Below are 24,885 nucleotides of genomic sequence, written 5' to 3'. Positions count from 1 at the left end.
TCCTAAATATCTAAAGGAGGAATAATACTCATTCCATTACAAAAACTCTCCATAAAATAGAAGAGGTGGAAATACTTCCAAATTCATTTTTTGAAGCCAGCATTAACATGATTACCAAAACCAAAGGCATTACAATAAAGGAAAACTACAGACCAGTATCCTTCACGAATATAAATGTGAAAGTTCTCACCACAATATTAGCAAATTGAACTCAACAATATATAAAAAATAATGCATCATGACCAAGTGGAATTTATCCCAGAAATGCAAGCCTGGTTCAACATGCAAAAAAAAAAAAAAAAAAAAAAAAAATTAAAAAAATAAATAAAAGTAAAAAAATAAATAAATAAAACTAAAAATGAAAACCACACAATCATATCAACTGATGCAGAAAAAGCATTTGATGAAACTCAGTATCCATTTATGATAAAAACACTGTGCAAACCACAAATAAAAGGTAAACCCGATAAAAATGATAACCTGATAAATGGCATCTATGAAAATTATTAAGCTAACATAATTCCTAATGGTGGAAAATTGAATTCTTTCTCTTTAGGTCAAGCACAAGCCAAGGGTGCTGCTTTAACCAATACTATTCAACATCATCCTTGGAATCCTAGCAATTGCAATAGGAGAGGAGCAAAGAAATAAAACACACCCACATTGGAAAGGAGGAAATAGAATTATCTCTATTAGCAAACAGCATTACTGTCTAACTAGAAAAATATAATGAAATCTCAAAAAGCTCTTAAAAGTACTTAGGGAGTTTAGCAAAGTCACATTGTAGAAGTCAATAGACAAAAATTAATTGTATTCTATATTGTCAGTGAATATTTGGAAATTGAAATTTTTTACAGCTTTAATGAGGTATAATGGATATACAAAAATCCTGCACATGTTTAATACATATAATTTGATGTATGTGGACATATGCATTCACTCATGATGCCATCACTATAATCAGAGTAGTAGATATTTCTGCACCTCCCAAAGTTTCCTTATGTCCCTTTGTTTTGGTTTCTGTTTTTGTTTTATTTTGTGATAAGATTATTTAAAATGGTGTCAACCTTTTAACAAATTTTTAAGTGTGTAATACAGTATTGCTAACTATAGGTACTATGCTGTACAGCAAATCTCTAGAACTTATTCATCTTACATAATTGAAACTTTATACCTATTGAACCCCATTTCCCTTTCCCCCAGCTTCTGGCAACCACCATTGTACTTTCTGCTTCTGTGAGTTTGACTATTTTAGACACTTCATATAAGTGGAATCATGCAGTATTTGTCCTACTGTGAGTGGCTTATTTCACCTAGCATAATGTAGAAAGTATTTACAGTAGCTCAAAATATGGAATATTATATGTAAACCTAGAAAATTATGTGCATGTCCTGTATGCTGAAAACTACAAAATATTGGTGAAAAAAATAAGATCTAAATAAATGGAAAGACATACTGTGTTCATTAATTGGAAACATTACTAAGATGTCAATTCTCTACCAATAGATCTATGGACATAGTCCCCATCAAAATCCTGGAAGGTTTTTGTAGATACCAACAAACTTATTCTAAAATTTATATGGTAGACCATAAGAAGTAGAATAGGAAAAATTTTGGAAAAGAACAGTTAGAGGACTCACACTACCTTTTTTTAAGACTTCGTATAGAGCTTAAATAAACAAATCAGTATGATCTTGATGGAAGGATAGACACATAGATCAATGGGAAAAAATTGAGAACCTAGAAATAGACCCACACATATCTAGCCAACTGAGTTTTAACAACATTGCAATGGCAATTCAAAGGAGAAAAAATAGCCTTTTCAACAAATGCTGCATGAAACTTTTCACATCCATATGCAAAACAATTGAAATGACTTTACATATACCTCAAATCTTAAACATAAATCACTCAGAATGGATTATAGACCTTAATGGAAAATTTTAAGCTATAAAATTTTTAGATGAAAACAGGAAAAATCTTTGTGACCTTAGGTTAGAGAAATAGGTTTTAGATACAATACTGAAAGTATGACTATAAAAAGAAAAAATAACAAATTGGACTTTATATAAATAAAAAATATCCCCTCTGCAAAAGACATCATTAAAAGGATAAAAATATAAGACATAGACTGGGAGAAAATACTTGCTAATCACATATCTGACAAAGGAATTTATCTAGAATATACCAACAAATCTCAAAACCCAAAAATAAGACCAAACAGTCCAATTAGAAGAATGGGGGCACCTGGGTGGCTCAGTCGGGTTGAGCATCTGACTTCGGCTCAAGTCATGATCTCAGGGCTTGTGAGGTCAAGCCCCGCATCAGGTTTGCTTCTGTCAGCACAGAGTCTGCTCCAGATCTTCTGTCCACCTCTCTCTGCCCCTTCCCTGCTTGTGCTCTCTCTCTCAAAAATAAATAAATCTTAAAAAAATGTAGAGGATATTTGAACATATATTTCACCAAAGAAGATATATGGGTGTATCAAAGAAGATACATGGAAGATACATCTTTATGCAGATAAATATGCACATGAAAATATGATCAGCATCATTATTTGGTTTGGAAATGCAGTTTAAAACCACAATGAGAACCACTACACATCTGTTAGAATGACTAACATTCAAAAATATGTAAAAAAGAAAAAATGGACAAACCAAGTGCTGGTGAGGTTGTAAAGCTACTAGAAGCCTCATACAATGCTGGTGGGAATGCAAAATGGTACTGCCATGTTGGAAGACAGTTTGGAAGGTTTTTTTTTAAAGTTAAACATACACTTCTCATATGACCTAGCGATTTTACTCGTAGGTATTTATCCAAGTGAAATGAAAACACATGTTCACACACAAAAAATTGTATATGTATGTTCATGGCAGCTTTATTCATAATGTTAAACTGGAAATAACCCAAACTGGGAAATGGATAAACTATGACACATCCATCCAATGGAATACTACTCAGTAATGAAAAGAACTGATACACACAACATGGATGAATCTCAGATGCATTATGCTAAGTGAAAGAAGCCTATCTGAAAAGGTTAAATACTCTGATTTCATTCCTATGACAACCTGTAAATGTTATGTGTGTGGGGCAGAGGATGTTTAACTACAAAGGGGTAGCATGTGAGAACTTTTGGAGGGGGTTAGATATGGAATTGTTCTGTGTCATTGTTATGGCAGTGGTTGTATGACTCTGAGGTAGTCTTTTCCAAATTCATCAACTGTATACCAGAAGAGTGATTTTTTTCTTAATGTAAATAAAAATAAGGTTAAATTAAAAAATATACGTGTGGGGGGAAGCCCTCTAGCTGGTTTTTGGATAAAAGTATATGAGAGAGCAAGGGCAGATGTGAGTAAACCAGTTAAGAGGTTACCTCACTTATGCACATGAGAGATAATGCTGGACTGGACCAGGGCAGGAACAGAGGAATTGGATCAGAGTGGATAGAAATGGTAACTAATGAGGAGGTAGACTAAACAGTGAATGGTGATTGATTAATTGTGTGGCAGAGGAAGTAGGATGAGTCTAGAATTACTCCTAGGTTTCTAGTTTGCTAATAAGCTTCAGTGTTGCAATTTGTAGAATATAAAACCGAAGAAGAGGGCCAAGAGTTGGAAGAAAGATGACATGTTTATTTCGGGACACAGCACATTGTGGAACAAATTGTGCCTGTTGGATTTTCAAGTTTGGTGCTCAGGGGGAAAGGTCTGGGCTACAGATCAATATTTGGGAGCCCATCAACTTGGAAGTGTTTCATCAACATATGAAACATGTTCCTGATCTTTTTTAGTCACTTATTCAACAGTTGACCTTTCCCTCCTTTTGAAGCTCTCTGGTATCTTAACTTCTGTGACAATGCACCATCATGATTCTTCTCACATTTGTGTGCAGTTTTCCCCAGTCTTCTTTGTGGACTACTCTTGCTCCATCTGGTGAATATTTCTCAAGAACCCTACTACGTGCAGGTTGTCATACCAGGTATTGAATTCTCTGCCCTGAAGGAGTTTATAGTCTAGTGAATTCTTCCTTGGCCTGCCCTTTAAATAATAGCATTTCCAGATTTCTGCCTACTGCTCTTCCTGGGCACTTTGTTTTGGCCTCTAGTTGGCCCCAGAGCATCTAAGATGGATGGAAAGGGGCTTGAATAATAAATCTATAAACACTCACAGGGTCCTCAGTAGTCTAGGCCTCAGTCAAGTACATTCAAAGCAGGCTCAAAAGGAAGTTGTTCTTGGCCTTTATTAAAGACCTTGTCTGTGTTCACACTCCAGATCATCTCTCTCCAATTTCCCCTTCATTCATTCCCCTCTGTCCACATGAATCTTTTTACTCTTCCTCTAATGTACCAAGCTCAGTCCTGTCTTAGGGCCTTCATTCATGTGGTTCCATTTGCTTAGTACACCCTCACCTGTGCTACCCAACCGTCCTCAACCAAATCTTTGGGTTAGTCCTACTCCATCCTTTAGGTTTCAAATTGTTAAATATGCTTTTGTCAAGGAGGCTTTCTCTTACTTTCCCAAACTGAATGAGGTCCCCTTTTTATTCTGTTTCATAGCACCCTATACTCTTCTTTCATAGCACCTATTACCATTTGTGATTTTTCTGTTCAATAGATCTCTCCACTAGACTATAAGCCTTAGGAAATCAACAACTTTGTTTGGTTTTGTGCTCTGCTGTATTCCCAGTGCCTGGAACATACTATAGGCTCAATATATATTTATTGAGTGAATAAATAAATAAATGGCTACCTGGAAGTTTGGGCAAAAATGTCATTCCTGGAGGTACATAATCCAAGAGGAACCATTTGTATTTACCCCTACATTACCCAGATAGTCTAACTACTCAAGGTTCTTGCGGTTCCATTTCAGCCAGAAGACAGATCACAGAAAGTCTCTGAGCTTTGGCCCAGAGGTCAGAAATCCTAAGTTCTTCTTCTGGCTTTTCTACTTACTAGTTTTGTGGTCTTAAACAAGACTTGTGCCCCCTGGACCTCAGTTTCTTCATCTGATAAATGGGAACAGTAATTTTTATCCTGCCTACCTCACAGTACTGTGGTGATAATTAAGTGAGACAAGATATCCTATGGCACTTTATAAACAATGATGCACTGTGCATGCATAAGGAATGGCTATCACAATGTCCCATCCGAATTGTTGCTGTTATTGTCATCAAAGATTTCCTCAGGACTCCTCAACATCAATGTTTTGAGACTCTGGAGTGAGTTGGTTGCTTCCCATTCAGCCAAAAAGAGGTGCTCATTAGAGAAAGCACATGTACCAGCCCAATCCAGCTTTCTGGAGTAGATTCCACTTGTTTTCTTTCCTGAAAAGCTAGATGATAGCATTTTGGCAGAGGATGGGAAAATATGAAGTCATGGCTCATTCTTTCAATGGTAGTGTGCTTATAATGGACCCAGGGATGGCCCAGATGGACTAACAGCTTATGCTTGATACACAGAAAGTTTGCAATAGTCAAATTACAAGGATGAATCATGTCTCAAGCAGAGAAAATGTTTATTTGTTACACAGAACAGACTCCAAGGACCATCCAATCCAGGAAGGGCTGCATTCAACCATCCCACACAGTAAAGAGAGATTGGCAACTCATGTTTAAGGAGACAAAAGTAAGAGAACACATAGTACTTTGATTTTTTTAATGTTTATTTTACTTATTTTAAGAGAGAAAGAGCCAGCGCACATGAGTGGGGAGGGTGAGAGAGAGAGAGGGAGAGAGAGAATCCCAAGCAGGCTCCACACTGTCAGTGCAGAGCCCAATGTGGAGCTTGAACTCACACACGGTGAGATCATGACCTGAGCCGAAATCAAGAGTTGGATGCTTAACTGACTGAACCACCCAGGCTTCCCTAGCACTTTTAGAGAAATCAAAGATCCCTCACCCAGACACAATCTGTCCCCTGGACCTGAGGAATTTTTAGATGGAGTAACAAACACACTATCTGTAAAGCAGCACCTGTTTGGCTTGTGGTGGGCATTTAGATATTTGTTGAACAAGAAACAAATTTCTTTGCAGAATCATGAAGAATGAGACTTGAATGAGGCAAAAGCCACTCTGATTTTTCCATAAACAGAAAGAGGCAAATTCCAGACAGTAAAGACTGGGTGATTTTATTTTATTTAAAAAATTTTTTTAATGTTTATTTACTTAAAAAAATAATGTTTTTAAAAAATGTATTCTTGAGAGAGAGAGAGAGACAGAGCATGAGCAGGGGAGGGGCAGAGTGAGAGAGGGACACAGAATCCAAAACAGGCTCCAGGCTCTGAGCTGTCATCACAGAGCCTGATGTGGGGCTCGAACTCATGAGCCATGAGATCATGACCTGAGCCGAAGTCAGACACTTAACCGACTGAGCCAACCAGGCGCCCCAAGACTGGGTTATTTTAAAGGTTGGTTCCTTAAGTGAGCTGATTTAAAATTGCTGTCATACTGGAGAAAAAATTTTAATGATATGTGCCATAGGACTATCCCTGACATTGTTCTAGTCACTATTTCTATCAATACCATAGGAGAAGACTTCAAGCCATTTGAAGGTTTTCTGCCTGCCCTCATGGAAATAGGCCTGACCTCCTCTGAAGAGATGTTCACTTCTGCAAAAGGGTCTGGGTAGCCTCATAAAGGCTTAAATAAAGGATAAAGAACATTCAAATAAGCAGAGCTGTGCACAAGAGCACCAACACTGTGAGCAGGTGAGGTGATGCAGGATGCTTGAGGATAAGAGAGCAGACTGGTTGGGCTGAAATGGAGACCTCCATGTTGGGAAGAAGAATTGAAGGTGATAAGATTGGTAGGATGGTGTGCAGGGGCCAGATCAGGAAAGCCCTGCCAGGTTGGCTAAGAAGTTTGGATTTTATGATTCTGCAAATGTGCAACAATTTATTCACTTATTCATTCACTCAGCATACATTTATAGACTACTTTCTCCTTAACCCTGCAGCTACTTTTTTTTTGTAACATTTATTTATTATTGAGAGATAGAGACAGAACACGAGCATGGAAGGGGCAGAGAGAAGGGGAGACACAGAATCTGAAACAGGTTCCAGTCTCTGAGCTGTCAGCACAGAGCCCGACGTGGGGCTCGAAGCCACAAATCGCAAGATCATGACCTGAGCTGAAGTTGGACACTTAACCAACTGAGCCACCCAGATGTCCTAACCCTGCAGCTACTTCTTGTAGCCATGCAGATGAGGAAGATAGGATCCCTGCTTTCAAGATACTCACTGTCTTACAAGGCAATCCAACTCATCAATGAGCAGCCGACTAAAACAATGTGCCAGAGAACAGGGAGGAGAGGGTGTCAGGAGAGTCATGGTGCAGTTGCTGGGGCAGGAGTGAGAGTGGGGGTTGAGAGTGCAGTCAGATGTGTTCTTTAGGTGAGCAGTTCCAAATTGGCCTCTCATTGACCAGTACTTGCTGTGTGAATATGTATCACTGAACAATGTGAAGAGTTTTGCATAAGTAAAATGTATTCAAAATGTTTTACTGTAAGATTTTTAATTTTTACTATTTTTTTATAAGAAATGCCCATCTTAGGGGTGCCTGGGTGGGTCAGGCTGTTAAGCTTCCGACTTCGGCTCAAGTCATGATCTCACAGTTTGTGAGTTTGAGCCCCACGTGGGGCTCTGCTGACAGCTCAGAGCCTGGAGCCTGCTTCAGATTCTGTGTCTCTCTCTCTCTGTCTGCCCCTCCCCTGCTCACTCTCTGTCTCCCACTCAAGAATAAATAAACATTAAAAAAATTAAAAAAAAAAGAAATACCCATCCTATTTTTGAAACAGTGGTGATTAAGTAGATGGTAACTGGACCTCCTTCCTTGGCAAGAAGTTTCATCTCACATCACTCCCTCCCCAGCTGGCTAGTTATGCCCAGTGGCACCTTCTGGAGTGTGGCAGATGCCATCTTAGAAAGTATATGGGCAGGAGCAGCAAGAAGAATGGAAGTGAAGGGCAGAGAGCCTAGATAAAGATGGAAGGGAAGGAAACAAAATTTAAACAGGAATCAGGTTGACAGGAACAAGCTTGGGAGTCTCCTGGCACTTGCCTCCATGATGCATACAGCCAAATAGAGTACACAGAGCTAGACAAGCCAGAGAGGACCCAGCACAAGAAAGAGGTTTCATTTAAAATGGAAGGGATTATTAATCTGGATATCGAAAGGAATGTCAGGCTGAAGAAGCAATTTACAGAATGGTGACATGAATACCTCTGTGTTCCCTCTTCCCAGTGAAACAACCATAAATGGTGAATGTTACTGAAGAATGCAACTATTTTAAGTCTCTGGAAATTCAGGGTACCTGCCTGGCTCAGTTGGTAGAGCATGTGACTCGATCTTGAGGTTGTAGGTTTGAGCTCCACCTTGGGTGTAGAGATTACTAACAAAATAAAATCTTAAAAAATAGTTTAAAGTCTCTGGAAATTCAGGGATGTCGGGGTGGCTCAGTCGTTTAAGTGTTGGATTCTTGATTTCAGCTCAGGTCATAATCTCACGGTTCATGAGTTCGAACCTGCATCGGGCTCTGTGCTGACAGTCCAGAGCCTGCTTGGGATTCTCTTTCTCCCCCTCTCTCTGCCCTCTCCCTCTCTCTCTTTCTCAAAAATAAATAAAACATTTTTTAAAAGTCTCTGAAAATTCAGAAAGTATTCAGCAAATGGGGAAACATGTATTTAAAATAATCTACTAAATTGCAGTAGAAACAGTGACTCACTCCCTTATCCACCCCTAAACTCATCATGTTGGAAACTCAACTCCTCCCAGCTGCAGCTCAGGACCACTCAAGACCAAAGGATCACTATAAATCAGCCCTAGACTGATTTCTCCCCAGGAAAGGCAGGCTACCATCATTCTGCCTCTGTTCCAGCTGCATGTTGGAGAGATTTGGAACTCAGAGAAGGGGCAGGGGAAACTATTAAAAGAAGTTGGGTTTTTGAAAAAATCAATACAATTGACAAACTATTGGATAAGTAGACCAAGAAAATGTGAGAAGACTCAAATCAGGAATGAAAGAGGGAACATTACTACTGGTCTGACGGGTAATAAAAAGGTTTATAAAGGAATACTATGAACAATTGTATACCAATGAATTAGATAACTGAGATGAGATGGAAAATTTTCTGGAAGGACCCAAAATACTGAAACTGATTTAAGAAGAAATAGGAAACCTAAACAGACCTTTAAAAAGTAAAGAGATTGAATTTAATAACTCAAATAACTTCCCCCAATGAATAGCCAGACCTGCATGGCTTCATGGCTGAATTCTACCAAATGTCTAAAGAATTAATACCAATCTTTCTTGAACTTTCAAAAATAGAAAAGGAGGGAACAATTCCCAATGCATTCTAGGAAGCCAGTGTTATACCCTGATACCAAAACCAGATAAATACAACAAAACTACAGACCAATATTCCTCATGAATATTGATGCAAAGAGAAACTCAACAAAATGATGGCAAACTGAGTTCATCAACATATAAAAAGGATTATGTACCATGACCAAGTGGGATTTCACCCAAGAATGCAATGTTGGTGTGTGTGTGTGTGTGTGTGTGTGTGTGTGTGTGTGTGTAGTTATTTACTATACTATCCTAATTTTCTCTGTAGAGCACTTCACAGACTATTATATTTGATTAAATTATCATGAAACACTGTGATTTAAAGGGCAGCAAACCACAACCAACATGTGACCAAATTCTGCCTGTAGTTGCCTGTTTTTGTAAATAAAGTTTTAGTGAGACAAATGGAACATAGTGTAGGGGAGGAAAACTTCCCATCTTCTCTTATACATTCTTTGGCTGATCTAATAATTAAATTGGCATAAGAAAGATTAACAGGAGAAAAGCAGATTTAATTTTGTGTACACAGGAGCTCACAAAAATATGACATTCAAAAAAGTGAGCAAAGCCGGAAGCTTTTATACATTTTAGACACAGAAACAATAAATTTGTGAAGACGTGACAAGACAAAGAGGTTTGGGCTTGAGGTAGTAAATTAGTGAGGAAGTAACAAGGTTTATTTATACAGGTTTCTCCCCCTTAAATTCCCTATCTCTGATGATAAGGATGCCTCTCTTCTTCCTGGTGCAGGGAGCATACCTTTCACATGGAAGATTTATTTCCTGTTTTCAGGGAGACAAAGGAGGGTCAGAGTGTCCTCCTTGTACTGGCTGTTTCTTTTTTTTTTTTTTTTTTTTTTTTTAATTTTTTTTCAACGTTTATTCATTTTTGGGACAGAGAGAGACAGAGCATGAACGGGGGAGCGGCAGAGAGAGAGGGAGACACAGAATCGGAAACAGGCTCCAGGCTCTGAGCCATCAGCCCAGAGCCCGACGCGGGGCTCGAACTCACAGACCGCGAGATCGTGACCTGGCTGAAGTCGGACGCTTAACCCACTGCGCCACCCAGGCGCCCCTGTACTGGCTGTTTCTTAAGTAACCTTAATTCAAAATAATCAATATGCTAAATTGGGATATTTTGAGGTAGCATATTCTACCCCCACTCAATGGCCCCACTCATTATTTACATATTGCCTATTCTGCTTTTGTGCTACAATGGCAGAATAAAGTGGTTGGGAGAGACTATTAAACGAACCACAAAAGCCTAAAATATTTAGTGGGGCGCCTGGGTAGCTCAGTCGGTTAAGCATCCGACTTCGGCTCAGGTCATGATCTCACAGTCCGTGAGTTCGAGCCCCGTGTCGGGCTGTGTGCTGACAGCTCGGAGCCTGGAGCCTGCTTCAGATTCTGTGTCTCCCTTTCTCTGGCCCTCCCCTGTCCATTCTCTTTCTCTGTCTCAAAAAGAAATAAACATTAAAAAAATAAAAAAAAATTAGTATCTGATGCTTTACAGAGAATGTTATCCAGAAATTTTCTAAATCTGAAAATCAAATTTCTGAAAAGTTCAATAACCTGCCCAACATCATACCACTATGAATGTGATAGAGTTGAAATTTGAGTGCATACCACCCGATTCCGGGCCCATGGTCATAACAAATATCATTATCCCTGCCTTATTACCTGAGAGTGCTGCTATTACCCCACCATTTCCAACAATGGCCTCCAGATTTAATGTTTTCTTTCTAAAATATCATCAATTTTATTTTCACTTTTTAAAAATATTAAAAGTCATCTATTTACCTCTGAATACTTCTTCAGATATATTTCATAGATTTAATGTTAACTGTATTGGTTTTCATTGTTTTATAGTCTATAAGTACTCATTTATTGTCTCTTTGATTGAATTTTTGTTTGTGACATCTTTTACTCTTACAATTTTCAGGTGGATGCAATTATTTTTTAATTAAAATATAAAACATATAGCATTTCATTTTCCAGTGAGGATAGAGACCATTTTCCATGTATGCAGAGGAGAGAATGCTTTTGTATCATAGTTGATTTATTGAGTTAGACATTTCTTGCTTCTATATAATATATGATTTTTTAAATTTTTAATAGTTTTTAAAGTTTGAGTACAGTTGACACATAATGTTACATTAGTTTCAGGTGTAAAACATCGTGATTCAACTTCTCTATACTCTAAAATACATAATTTCTAAATGTGTTTGAGTATAACATACTTAGAGAAAAGTGCACACACTGTAAGGTACACCTCAAAAAAGGATCAGAAAGTGAAAAATCATGTATATCCATTCCAGATATCTTGCTGTATGAAATCTTAGGTGAATAGTAAGAAAGGCATCTGACTTCTGCAGTACCTGGGTGGCTCATTCAGTTAAGCATCCAACTCTTGATTTCAGCTCAGGTCATAATCTCATGGTTCATGAGATCAAGCCCCTTGTTGGGCTCCACAATGACAGTGCGGAGCCTGCTTGGGATTCTCTCTCTCTACTTCTCTCTTTCTCTTTCTCTCTCTCAAAATAAATAAATAAACATTAAAAAAAAATCTGACTTTCTGTATTGAAACAGAGTGGTGCTAATGAGCTGTCTTGGTCAAGGTTTATAGGAAAATTGTGGGTATTTTTAATATTTAAAAAGAAACCCTGCAATACAGCACAGTGCAGTGAGAACACTGGGTTGCGATTCAGGAGACTTAAGCTTAGTCTCAGCTGTGCCTATTCCCTTGCCCCTATCACTTTGCTTCTGAAATCTCTTCCTATAAAAGGAGTTAAAATGAGATGCTCACCAAGATGCCTCCAAACTCTGACTGTTCGGAATTCTAGAAGTACTTTCATATGTATTAGGTTATCAGTTATTTGATATCAGAAAGTCAAGGACTAACAGATAAAAACAAAGCTCAATTATAAGTAAAATGGCTCCTTTCAAATTTATTCAAATTCTATTCTATTGAACTTATCAGAGAAAAATTTAACTGAAGAATTTAGTCATTTTGAAAAATAATTTTTAGCCATCTTTAGTTAAACAATTTGCAGTGTCTATCAAGGGCTATATAACTTTTCTTGACCTTACAATTCTACTTCTTTGTACACTAAGGAAATACTTTTATGCATACCATTTCTTTGACCTTATTCTAATGCAATCATTTTATGCACAGACGATTATCACATGTAATAGGGAAAAGTAGAAAGAACCTAAGTGTCCAATAATAGTTAAAAATAGGGGTATTTTCTTACTGAAGCATAGTTGGCACACAGTTTTACATTAGGTTCAGGTACACAACTTAAGATTCGACAAGTCTGTACAACAGTAGGGGTATGTTTAAATAAATTATGTTATCTCCATACCATCAGGTTGTATAATTTTATTTAGTAATATGAAGAATAAACTTATTATAATGTTAATTTCTAAAAACAGTATAAAATTAAGTGCACAACATGGTTTCAGTTATGTAAAAGTAATACAAATGAAAGGAAATGTACCAAGACAGTATCATGATTGCTTCTGCCTGATGAGATTATGTGTTTTTAAACTGGTTAGTAAAACTTTTTATTTTTTTTTACAAAGATACACACTGCTTTTATAATCATAAAAAAGAGACAAAGATGATGTATGTTCAATTGTCCAAAATGATTAAAATACTTGACAAATAATAATGAAAAGGACTATGTTTTCTTTCTGATGTATTATTTATATGGAAAACAATTCCTATTAGTTCCTGTTTTCAAAAAGCACAATGTATACTCTTCACAGTTACCAATACAATGCTAGGGTAATGTTGGTAAAAAGCACAAATGATAACCCAAGAGATCTCTCTGTTGATTAAGCGACCCTTTGAAATTACTACATGAAAAGGTCACTTACTCTCCAACAAAAATAACATTTTTGTCCATGTCCTCTAATTTCACACAATGAGAGTGTAATTTGAATATATGTATTTTTGAAGTTTTCAATTTAGTTTGAAGAGGTATTATGTAAATATTTTGAATATTCAATTTAAAGTTCAACATAATAGACTGGCACCTATTGAACAACCATGCTGTTCCACAAGGGTACAAAGACAACTTTCACAAGTTTTAATTGGCAGGGACCTTTTGCACAAAAAGGTTGCCTTCATTTGAATACTGTTTGTATTTATGTGGTCCTAGTTGCCTTAATAACTCACGAATCAGCTGATGGATCATCTGTCCCTATTTGATAGATCCATCTCTCAGATGCAGATCAATCTATTTTGAAACGAACAAAGGGACAAGGGTCCTTTTTGAGATGTTCCACAGGAAATGAGCATGGAAATGAATGCTCAGAGGACCCTTCATGTGCCAAGGTGCTGCTGACTCATACACTCATGTGGATGGATGGAGGTACATTGAGCCTTACCCATTCTCCTCTCAACTTGTTTTTGTGATCAAGGAGATACACTTCCAAAATTGTAGGTCGACAGTATCTGGGTAACAATAATTAGCAGGGAAATAGTACACACATTCTCCTTCCTGTACCTCATTTTCCAGAAGGTACAAACTAAGCATCAAGTTTGATCTGGCCCTGTTCTCTGCCCATCCATATACTTAGATGTTGTTTTAGCACCTCTCTGCTCTCAGCTACTCAGTCCTTAACTCCCTGCATCATCATCTCCTGTGTTCTATTCCAAATTTATCACTCCCTGTGTGCCATCTTTCTTTCTCAATTCCCAGGACCAGACCCTGGCCTGTCTGTGGTTTGATTCTGCTTTCACTCTTTGGAAACTGATGCTGATTTACCTATGACCCTGACCTCCAGGCCCTTCCCCCTCATCCTACACAAGGGTCCTTATAGAGGCTCCCTGCAGACCTGGCTTCAAACATCTGCTGAAACTAGCCCTTCACATTTCACCACTGACCATAGCCAAGAGTAGTTCAAATAAACAAATAATTAGAGTTGAAAAGAGATATGTGGATGTTCAACAACAAACCAACATACAACATTATCCAGAAGGGCCATCGAAATTGGAGCTTATTTTATCACATCAGTAAGGAAGTATACAATATGAAAACATTCAAAGGGAATCATTTTCTACTCTTTGGCCTGACACCAAACACTATCCAGTCCCCCAGACCAATGTTGCACATTAGCCCATTATCAAGTATTAGGTGTAAGTAAATAGTCAATTCTGGTAAAAGCAGGACAAAACTCAGGGTGCTAAAAGGTGGAGCTGATTGCATTCCACGGAATGTAAAGCTATGAGTTTTTAAGAAATCATCCCCCAAAAAAGACTTGAAAACTTATGTTAAGGCACTGTTTTTAAGGGCCTTGTTTGTATGTACTGGGAAACTTACAGTTTTGGAGATGCTTGTTAATATTGAATGCGCTCTCTCTCTCTCTCTCTCTCTCTCTCTCTCTCTCATAGACTATTAATGATTTTTTTACTGGTGGGATCCAGAAGTGCTGAAACAACCTACCCAAGAGCTTCCACCCATCACCATGTAACTGTGGGGCTGGGGAATAAGCTAATTTCTCAACAGGCAGTGAATATTAGCAAGTTCATTAACTATTTTCAACTAGCCACACAAATCCAAGAAGCTAATTGCTTGTTTTTCAGGAAGGGTGGGCCTTGTTCTCTAGTTCTCAGTGATCAAGATAACTGAAACTTGTTTGTATTTTCCAGCCAGAAGCTATTTCCACTTAATTCTTTCAGTATGGAAGCATTCTGGTTAAGGTACTGAGCAGAATTTAAAGGAATTGTTGAGTCGTCAAAATTAAAGTATAAACAGAGGGCAATTTTAAGAATTTGTAAATCCTTCTTCCTGATCCTGAAGTCTTTCCCTGGGGCTGATGTTAGGCAGGACTTGGTCATTTTCCTTCAAGGGAGAAACACTAAATTAAGCTCCCCAAGAGATTTATTTGACTTGATCAGCCATGAGTTTCCTTCACAGTCATATATTATAAATTCTTCATTTAGACATTCCGAATTCACCAAAATCAAGCCAACAAAGACGAAAGTTTCATATTTGGCAGATTTCAAGATGACCTTTACTAATGCATTTGAGAGAGTAGGTAGGGAAAGGACATAGGTGAACACAGCTAAGTCTTAAAAGTAAATTTGAAATCATTCATTTCCAAGTGAGTAGCATCCTGTTTGCATGTCATTCCTATCTCTATCTTGGTATAGGTTCCTGGTAACTGTTGTTGCTGGTAAATGTAGAAATAAGGGAAGTGACTATCTTTGAAAATATTCTTTAAGCTCAACTTTTAAATATTTTAGGACAACTCCCCATGTCTTCCAGGATTTCTGAGACTTGGCTGCAGTTTTAAATGACTGATTATAGCTTTTACTGAATTTTAAGAACTTAATATGTGTATCAGTTGCTTTTAGTTTATTTGCAGATTATACTACAGTATTATCAAGCAATCAATCCACATTTACTTCTTGTGTTCTTATGACATGTTGTGTTCTCAACAGTAAAAAAGCATCGAAATAGTAGGCCTGGTCCCCATTTCTTGAAAAATTACTATCTGGCTAGAGAAGTAAGTCTTAGAGAATATTTATAATCATAAGTAGATAATCCTACACAAAACATATGTATTACAGATGATAGATTCTAAAGGTAGTTAGAGAAGAACAAAAATCAATGCTAGACAAAATGGATGGGAGTGGTTAATTAAGGAGATGAAACAAATGAACTTAGGGGAAGTTTAGAATGTGGACAACAAAAGGACACAGTTATATCAAGCATCTGGAAAAATGATGCTCCCTTCAATTTCAAAATAGTTTATTTTGACTAGAAACTGGAAAGCAGGAGGAGTGGGTACTGGTGAACACTGGTGCCTTTCATTTGATTAATATGTAAATACCAACATCACCAATCTAAATACATTGTATGTAAAGTAGCAATTCTAATGTTAACAACCTATGTATTTCTCTGAGGAAATACTTCTGAAATGTTGCTGCTAAAATATTTCTGATGAAATGTTCCTGATAAAATATGTTGCTCTGTCTATAGTAGATAGTCAATATGTGCTTGTAAAATCAAACTGAGTTGAGAATTAAAGCCACCAGCTGAATTTGTATGGTTACAAATAAATCCCTGGAGAAAAAAGGGATTCTCCTTCACACATACTTAGTAAATAATATGAGAGCATGAATTTATGAAAGGGGTATAGTTTTTCTTTTGAGTTGACAGTAGGTAGAGATATAGATAATGTATACATACATAGTTGTTTAAATTTGGACTCTTCTTTGGCAGATAAGCTAGGCCCCAAATATATGATTTGTCTAAAACATAGCAGGATTTAAAAGAATCATCTTCATGCTAGTCTCTTTTTCTTTTTATAAGTTTATTTATTTTGAGAGAGACAGAGATAGTGCAAGTAGGGGAGAGGCAGAGAGAGAGAGACAGAGAATCCCAAACAAGCTCCGCAATGTCAGCTTGGAGCCCGATGTGGGACTCGAACTCAGGAAACCATGAGATCATGACCCAAGCCGAAACCAAGAGTTGGATGCTTAACTGACTGAGCCACCCAGGTGCCCTTGCATGCTAGTCTTAAAAGTCAAACATTGACATATATTTGGTTCAGTTTCATTCAAAGTATTGAATGAATTGAGTTAAATTAATGCTGATTAGGAAGTTTATTGACCATAAACAATAGTCACCATAATAAATAAAATTACTGAAAACTTGTCTCTAAACCAAGATGTTCATTAACTCTTGTTCCTCTTACATCAAAGTAGAAGATTCATTATAAGAAATGACAAACTTTTAAACTGGTTTTAACCACTTTCTGAAAACACCCTGAATATTGAATGAGGCAGTCTTTTTTATTTTGCCTATTTAATAAAATCTTGTAACTTTATTTATTTTGCAATATTCACTTTACTATGCTTCATTTCTGAAATCATTCATATAGCGTGTAAAACTATAATGAGTAGCTTTATGCTTAGATTTTTTTCTCTTTTGTGATTACGATTAGGAAGGAGATGACTGTGTCAAAGGCTGTGATCACACATGCTGCCATGTTGTTTTTCCTGACTTGCTAGTAGAATGAGACATCCAGTGGTTAGCTACAACACAGAGAAATGAGATGTTTTATTTCCCCCAACATTGCTTACTTGGGGCTTCAAAATAAAATACTTATCAGAGTTACAGGGGTGTGTGTGTGTGTGTGTGTGTGTGTGTGTGTGTGTGATTTAGCTCCCTTTCCTAACCTATTTTTGTTTTGTTCTTTCCTCATTTGTGTCCCCAAGATATAGAGAACCATTGGGAATACATTTATTTACTTCACAGTGGTTTTTTTTCTGTTTTTCTTTTTTTTAAACTTTTTGTGAATGTTTTCACATCTTCTCCCATTGGGTTTTGTCAATCTTACAGATTCTGTTAACTGTGACAATAAACAAAGTCTGAAACTCAATTTTGTCTACTCTCAATGGAACATCAATTTGTGTTCTAATTAGATTTTATTCCACATAGTATTCTTCTGCATGTTTTACAAAATCATATTATAACCTTTCACTTAGATGTACTCTTCCTTTAAATTTAGAACAATTTTTTAAATTAAAGAAGATGGAAACTATTTTGAATATAAAACAAGTCCAAAAGTTGCTAAACCTGCAATTAGGTAATTGTGAGCACAATTAGCTACCAGCTGTTCATTCTAAAGTAACAAGAATTTGCCTGTGTCACTAATTATTTATACATAAAATTTTGCACTTTTGCATTTTGGTAGTTAATTAAATCATGCAGTTAAACTATGCATGATAATTGGGCATGAAAGAACAAAATGCCAGTAGAAAAAACTTAGAAAAAATAGACCTCATGAAGAGTATATTTTCTAGCCACATAAGAGGAGGAATCTATTGAGTAGTCATCTGAAGGGCCTTTTTAATGGAACTAGTTTTGCAGTTAAGGTGAGAGATTTGTTGAAAACTCTTTACCCCTATGGTACATACCCTGGCATTCTCTAGGAATTCCTGGAGGTCACAGGGCAGATTTGGGGCTCTCTGAGTACTCAGATGTTTTTCTCTGGCTGCCAAAACCTCCCCCTTTCTGCTTCAAATTAGAGCAGTCTCTGGGAAGTGACTTGTCATCTTTTCTAATACCCCCTTTCCTCATCTAGCTATAGGTGCCAGGCACTGGATATATAGTAGCAAACAAAACAAAGTCCCTGCCTTCATGGAACTGACCTAGAGGGAGGAGACAGAACAAATACACAAGTAAGTGCATGCAGTTGTAGATGATGATAAGTCCTATTACAATAAGGTATACAGAATGGAATAGACTGAGACTTGAAACCTACTTTAGTGATTGTCAGGAAAGACCTCTTTGAGGAGGTAATGTTTGATTAAAGAACTGAAGGAAGGGAGGTAGTGAATTTTGCAGATGTTTTGGGGGAAGAAATTTCTAAATGTAAAAAGCAAAGGGTAAAGCCCCCAGAATGAAAACATACTTGATTCAGTGACCAGAAAGAATACTAGTGTGGTCAGAGCAGAGAGGGTGAAGGGGAGAGAGAGTAGGATGAGTCCGAAAGGGCAGCATGGAGCAGATCATGGAGGGTCTTGTAGGCTACAGTAAGAACTTATTTTGAATTTTACCCTGAAATTATTGGAAAGTCAAGGGAGAGTTTTGAACTATAAAAACAAATAACCAAATTAATTTTTTATGGCGCCAGACACCTAGCCCCACCCAACTACAAGGGAAGTTTGGTTCCAAAGTTTTGGTGACAGGGAAAAAGCATGTTTAACATGTCTTATCCTTTGGATTAGTTATAACTGCTCTGATATGGCATAACAAATTACTCCAAAACTTAATGGCTTAACACATTTATTATCTCACAGTTTTCATGGATCAAGTGTTCTGGCATGGCTTAGATGTGTTCTCTGCTATAGATTCCCTACCAAGACTATCTCAATCAAGGTGTTAGCTGGGGCTACAGTCTAATATAAAGGCTCAACTGAGGAAAGATCCTCTTCCAAGATCAGTCACATGGTAGGGACCAAAATTCCATTCCTTCCAGATTGTTTGAGTGAAGCCTCAGTTCCTCATAACCTGTTGACTAGATGCATCTCTTGGTTACTTGCCATCTCACAACATGGTAGTAAGTGCAATGGCAAGAGATAGTACCAATGAGAAAGAGAAAAAGAGAGAGAGAGAGAGAAAAGAGCTAGCAAGATGAAATTCACAAATCACAGGTTTTTAAAAAAAGTTTTTAATGTCTACTTATTTTTGAGAGAGAGACAGAGACAGAGACAGAGACAGAGCGTTGAGTGCGGGAGGAGCAGAGAGGGAGAGACAGAATCCTAAGCAAGCTCCAGGCTCTGAGCTGTCAGCACAGAGCTCCAGGCAGGGCTGGATCCCACAAACCAGGAGATCATGACCTGAGCCAAAGTTGGACACTTAACTGTTGACTGAGCAACCCAGGTGCCCCAAGTCACAGTCTTTTGTAATCTAATCATGTGTCATCCCATAACTTCTGCCATATTCTATTGGATATAAGGAAGTTCCTAGGCCCAGCCCATACTCAAAGGGGAGAAGATTACATGAAATCATGAATACCAGGAAGTGAGGAGCATCGAAAGTCATGTCAGAAGTTGTCTACCACTTCCTCTACCTGCAAGAGGCTCTGATTGGCCTACAGGATCTGCAGGGTGGTTCAGACCAAGGTCAAACCCAGGCCCAGCATGTGAATGGGAGCAAGTCAAAGGAGAAGATAATATGCTCAAAAGATCTACAACATCCAGGAAGATTAGCAGCCAGAGAAAAGGAGGCAGATACCCCTGGCAGAAGATTGAGTTAATCACCCTCTTCTGGGCACATTCTTATCATAAGTCCATACAAAGCCCTGCTTATAGTTTTATTTATTTATCTATTTCATGTATTCATGCATCCATTCATTCTTTCCTTTTTTAAATAACAGATTTATCATTAATATAATTCACATACCACAAGCTCACCCGTTTAAAGCACATAATTCAATGTTTTAATATACTCACAGAGTTGCATAACCATCACTATAATCTACGTTTAGAACATTTTCATCACTCAAAAAAGAAATTCCATACCCATTATCAACCAGGTACCATCTCCCCCTACCTGTATCACTAAATAATCATTAATTTACTTTCTTTCTCTGTGGCTTTGCCTCTTCTAGATATTCATATAAATAGAATCATACAGTATTTGTCCTTTTGTGTCTGGCTTATTTCACTTAGCATAATGTCAAAGTTCATTCAGGTTGTAGCATGAATCAGTACTTTATTTTTATGGCTAAATAATATTACATTGTATGGATATACGATAACTTTGTTTATTCATCAGCTGATGGGCATTTAGATTGTTTCCACATTTTTAGCTATTATGAATAATGCTGCTATGAACATGTGTATAAGTTAAAATTTTATATGTATGTGTATGAATACACGTATACATACACAAATACCTACATACAAACATATATACAAAAGCAAAATAGCCAGGTCACTGTGTAGACTTAATTTAACTGAGTAGTGCTGGACTGTTCTCCAAATGGCTGGCCCCGTCTATGCTACCACAGCAAAGCATGAAGATTCCTGTAATACCTCAGTTCTGTCAACACTTGGTAATCTATAACTTCCTAATTTTTCCAGGCCAACAGGTGTAAGCTGATATCACATAGATGTTTTAATTTGCATTAATGACTTGGAGCATTTCATATGCTTGCTTTTTGGGTTTCATTTTTAATAAATGTTTCGTTCATTTATCCTTTGCCCATTTTTCTTTTAGGCTTTGTATCTTTTTTGTGATACTTTTAAAATATTAATTTTTGTTGGCTTTAGATATTGTACTTTTTTCTCCCATCTCACCATCTGTCTTTAATTTTATCGATGGTGGCTTTCATTAAACAGAAATCTTTAATTTGAATGTAATCAAATGTATTAATTTTCACTTGACATCTTTAGGTTTAGAGAAAACAAAGATTTTCTTCTATAAGAAATTCTTCCCTACTCCAAGATAAAAAAACATTTTTGTAATTTCCTTTTTGATGTTATTATTGTTTCTTTTCATAATGATTCCTGAAACCATTGGGAATCCACCTCCATACAGATTGTTAGATAGGAACCTAGTTTGATTTTTCTTCCATAATGAGACAATTTTTCCAGCACCAGCCACCAAATCATTTATCCTTTCCTATAATCTGTGGCATCACTTTTTATCATATTTTGTGATCCCATATATACCCGAGACTCCCTCTGAACTCTATTTTGTTCCATGGTCTACTTAACTTTTTTTTATGGCCTACTTAAATTTAATAGTATCTCTAGTGCAAATTTAGCTTGACTTTGTATGCATTCACCTTGGTCATTTTCTTCAGTGCTAGGAAAGTAATAACTCTCCTCAAAACAAAAAATAAAAAGCCAAGCTTGCAAGACAAATCTGAGAAGTGGCTCACCTGTTGGATTTGGTATAGGTAGCACCTTTTGGTGATAATTAGCTACACCATGAAGAGCATTGACTTCAGTGTTCCATTAAGTGCCAAGGGCTCATTGCAAGTTGAAAGCTCAGTTCGGTTTCCAACAGTCTCCTTACTTTTCTTCATTCTATTTTTTAAAGTTTATTTATTTTTGAGAGAGACAGAGAGTGAGTGGAGGAAGGGCACAGAGAGAGGAAGAGAGAGGATCCCAAGCAGGCCACACACTGTCAGCACAGAGCCTGATGTGGGGCTTGAACTCACAAACCATAAGATCATGACCTGAGCTGAAATCAAGAGTCGGATGCTCAACAAAGTGAGCCACCCAGGAGCCCACTTTTCTTCATTCTAAAAAGTTTGTGGCAATTCCTTGTCCCATGAGACAGCCAGGAACTTATGCCATAAATTGCTGTAAATCAAGAACTTTGATGAACTTGTAACGAATCCAATAGGCAGCAGACTTTCTCAAATAGCTTAATTAAATGATGCTTATTGTTAATTTACCCTAGTATCCTATTAGCTATCCACAGAGATTTCTATTATCCAATATCAGTAGTGAAAATGAGGTACAATTTACTCAAAAGACATGGGGTTGGAATATATAATTACCTCCAGGTTGTATTCAAATACAGTATTAACATTTATTCATAATGTAATTATTTCTTATATCCTCTAGTTAGCCACTGACCAGTTAGCCATTATGGCTAGTTATCAACTGTGTTTTATAGTGATTTTTCTGTCACGTTTAAAATAATCATAAGGATGTACACATATTTTACTCAAATATTTGCTCTCCAGCCATGAAGCCCATCCTTGGTTTGAGCTAACTGTGGCATGTGATTGTGTGCAACCACGGTACAAGGAGCTGTTTGTGGCCAAGCAGGTTGGTACATTGCCTTTGCATGGTTTCTCATAATTATCAATTTCCTCTCCTTCCTCTCCCTTTCATTTCTGACATAGACACGAGCTCTCACACCTAGATTCTTCTTTTCTTACATCAAATTTTTAATTGGTATATAATTTACATATCTCAAAAATTTGCCCTTTAGAAGAGTACAATTCAGTGGTTTAACAGTGTATTCACAAGATTGTACAAACATCACACAACCTGGAATTATGTAATTCCAGAACATTTCATAGCCCCCCCCAAAAGAAACCGGGTCGCCTTTAGTAGGCATTGCCCCCATTCTCCCTCCCCCCACCTCCTGGAACCACTAATCTGCTTTCTGAATCTCTGGATTTGCCTATTCTGGATATTTCATTCTAAATGGAATCTTTTTTTATTATGGTTAAACACATGTAACATAAAACTTTCTATCTTAACCATTTTAAAGTATACAGTTCAATAATATTAAGTACATTCACATTGCTGTGCAACAAATCTCCAGAATTCTTTTCATCTTGCAAAACTGAAATTCTGTCCCCATAGAGGATGACTTTCTTTTTAAATTTTTTTTAATGTTTATTTATTTTTGAGGGGGTGGTGGAGAAGGGCAGAGAGAGAGGGAGACAGAGAATCTGAAACATGCCCCAGGCTCTGAGCTGTCAGCACAGAGCCCGATGAAGGGCTCAAACTCAGGAACAGTGTAACCATGACCTGAGCTGAAGTCGACGTCTAACCGACTGAGCCACCCAGGCACCCCTAGATGATGACTTTCCATTTCCTCTTTCCTCTAGCTCCTGGCATTCTATTCTACTTTCTGTCTCTATGAATCTGGCAACTCTAGGTACTCATATAGGTAGAATCATACAGCATATGCCTCTTAGTGACCAGATTATTGCATTTAGCATAATGTTTTCAAGCTTCATCCCTACTGTATCATCAGTCAATACTCCACTCATTTTTATGGCTGAGTAATATTCCACGGCATGGATAGACTATATTTTGTTTATCCAGCCACCATTTAATTGACAGTTGGGTTATTTCCACTTTTTGGCTATTATGAAGAATGCTATATAAGCATTCCTGTATAATTTTTGATGTGGACATATATTTTCAATTCTTCTGGGGACACACCTAGGAGTGAAATTGCTGAGTCCTGTGGTAACTCTATGTTTAACCTTTAAGGAACTGCCAGACTGTTTTCCAATGTGGCTGTACTACTCTGCCTTCTCACCAGCAGTGTATGAGGGTTCCAATTCCTTCACATCCTCAACACTACTTATTATCTGTCATTTTGATAGCCATATTAGTGAGTTTCAGCAAGAATTCCCAACGTACTGCCTACCCTCATCATTTCTTGTCTGACCTGAGGCAGAGGAGCCAGATAAGAGGGGACTGTAGCTATTCCTAGGGTATACTGAGAAGAAGGCCAGTGATTGGATTGATTTTGAAAAAAAAAAAAGGACTATTTGTTTTCTATATTTTTTAACCCAAATTCATTCTGAACCTTCAGTTTTGGGTTGATCAAAATAATCAGGTGACTAGACTACTTGAATAAACAATGTATGGTGGGCTGGGTGGAGCCAGCTCACCCCGAGTTTGAATCCTGGTTCTGTCTCTCTGGACTAGTTATTTCACTTTTCTGGGTCTGTTTGTCTCTTCTGTAAAATGAGGTACAATCACAATCAGATGAAATGTATGTAAAAGAATCTACACACTTCTAGTGCAGAATAGGTACACAGTAAATCTTCATTTATTTGTTCTTTGGTTCTTAGGAACCTGTTTTTGAAATCAATTTTTACTAAAATATCCTTTGATTTCAGCCCTTGGGCATTCCTTGTTGAGGTATGCTGGCTTTTCATGACAGATATCATAGACAAAGTGAACACTCAGGTGGCTTTTCTGGGAAGGTCATTTGATTGATTTTTTTAAAGGAAGGATATTAAAGCCCTACACATTTCAGTGTTTTTGAAGCTTCATAGTCTGAGACAAGCTGCGTACCTTAAGTTATTACTGTTGTCATGGCAAGTAGTGTTTGCTTTCCATAGCAACTGAAGCTACAGATAATTATACAAATGCTGGGAAAAAAATGGACAGAGAACAAAACCGTGTCTTGCTCATAGTCTTTGGGTAAAGATGTTTTCTAGTATAAAAGCAACTTAAGGTTCTGTGCTGTGGGGGCCAAGGGCAGGCTGCCCAAAATGTACTACAACGGTATACTGATT

At 37.4% G+C, this 24,885-nt stretch overlaps 1 protein-coding gene across 1 annotated transcript in view; it reads left to right on the top strand.

The window, feature by feature from the left end:
- Positions 1-18,479: 18,479 nt before the first annotated feature.
- PASD1 (PAS domain containing repressor 1) overlaps positions 18,480-24,885 on the top strand; it is a 127,336-nt gene continuing 120,930 nt past the window's right edge. The window contains exons 1-2 of the mRNA XM_040467356.1: positions 18,480-18,547; positions 22,576-22,660. The gene's annotated coding sequence lies outside the window, so the exon portion shown is untranslated. The remainder of the gene's footprint in view (positions 18,548-22,575; positions 22,661-24,885) is intronic.

Source organism: Herpailurus yagouaroundi, unplaced genomic scaffold (assembly GCF_014898765.1).
Source record: "Herpailurus yagouaroundi ecotype Mexico unplaced genomic scaffold, PumYag 67440, whole genome shotgun sequence".
Classification (NCBI taxonomy): Eukaryota; Metazoa; Chordata; class Mammalia; order Carnivora; family Felidae; genus Herpailurus; species Herpailurus yagouaroundi.
Note: the sequence above shows the minus strand (reverse complement) of the source record. Positions and strands in the feature narration are given on the sequence as shown.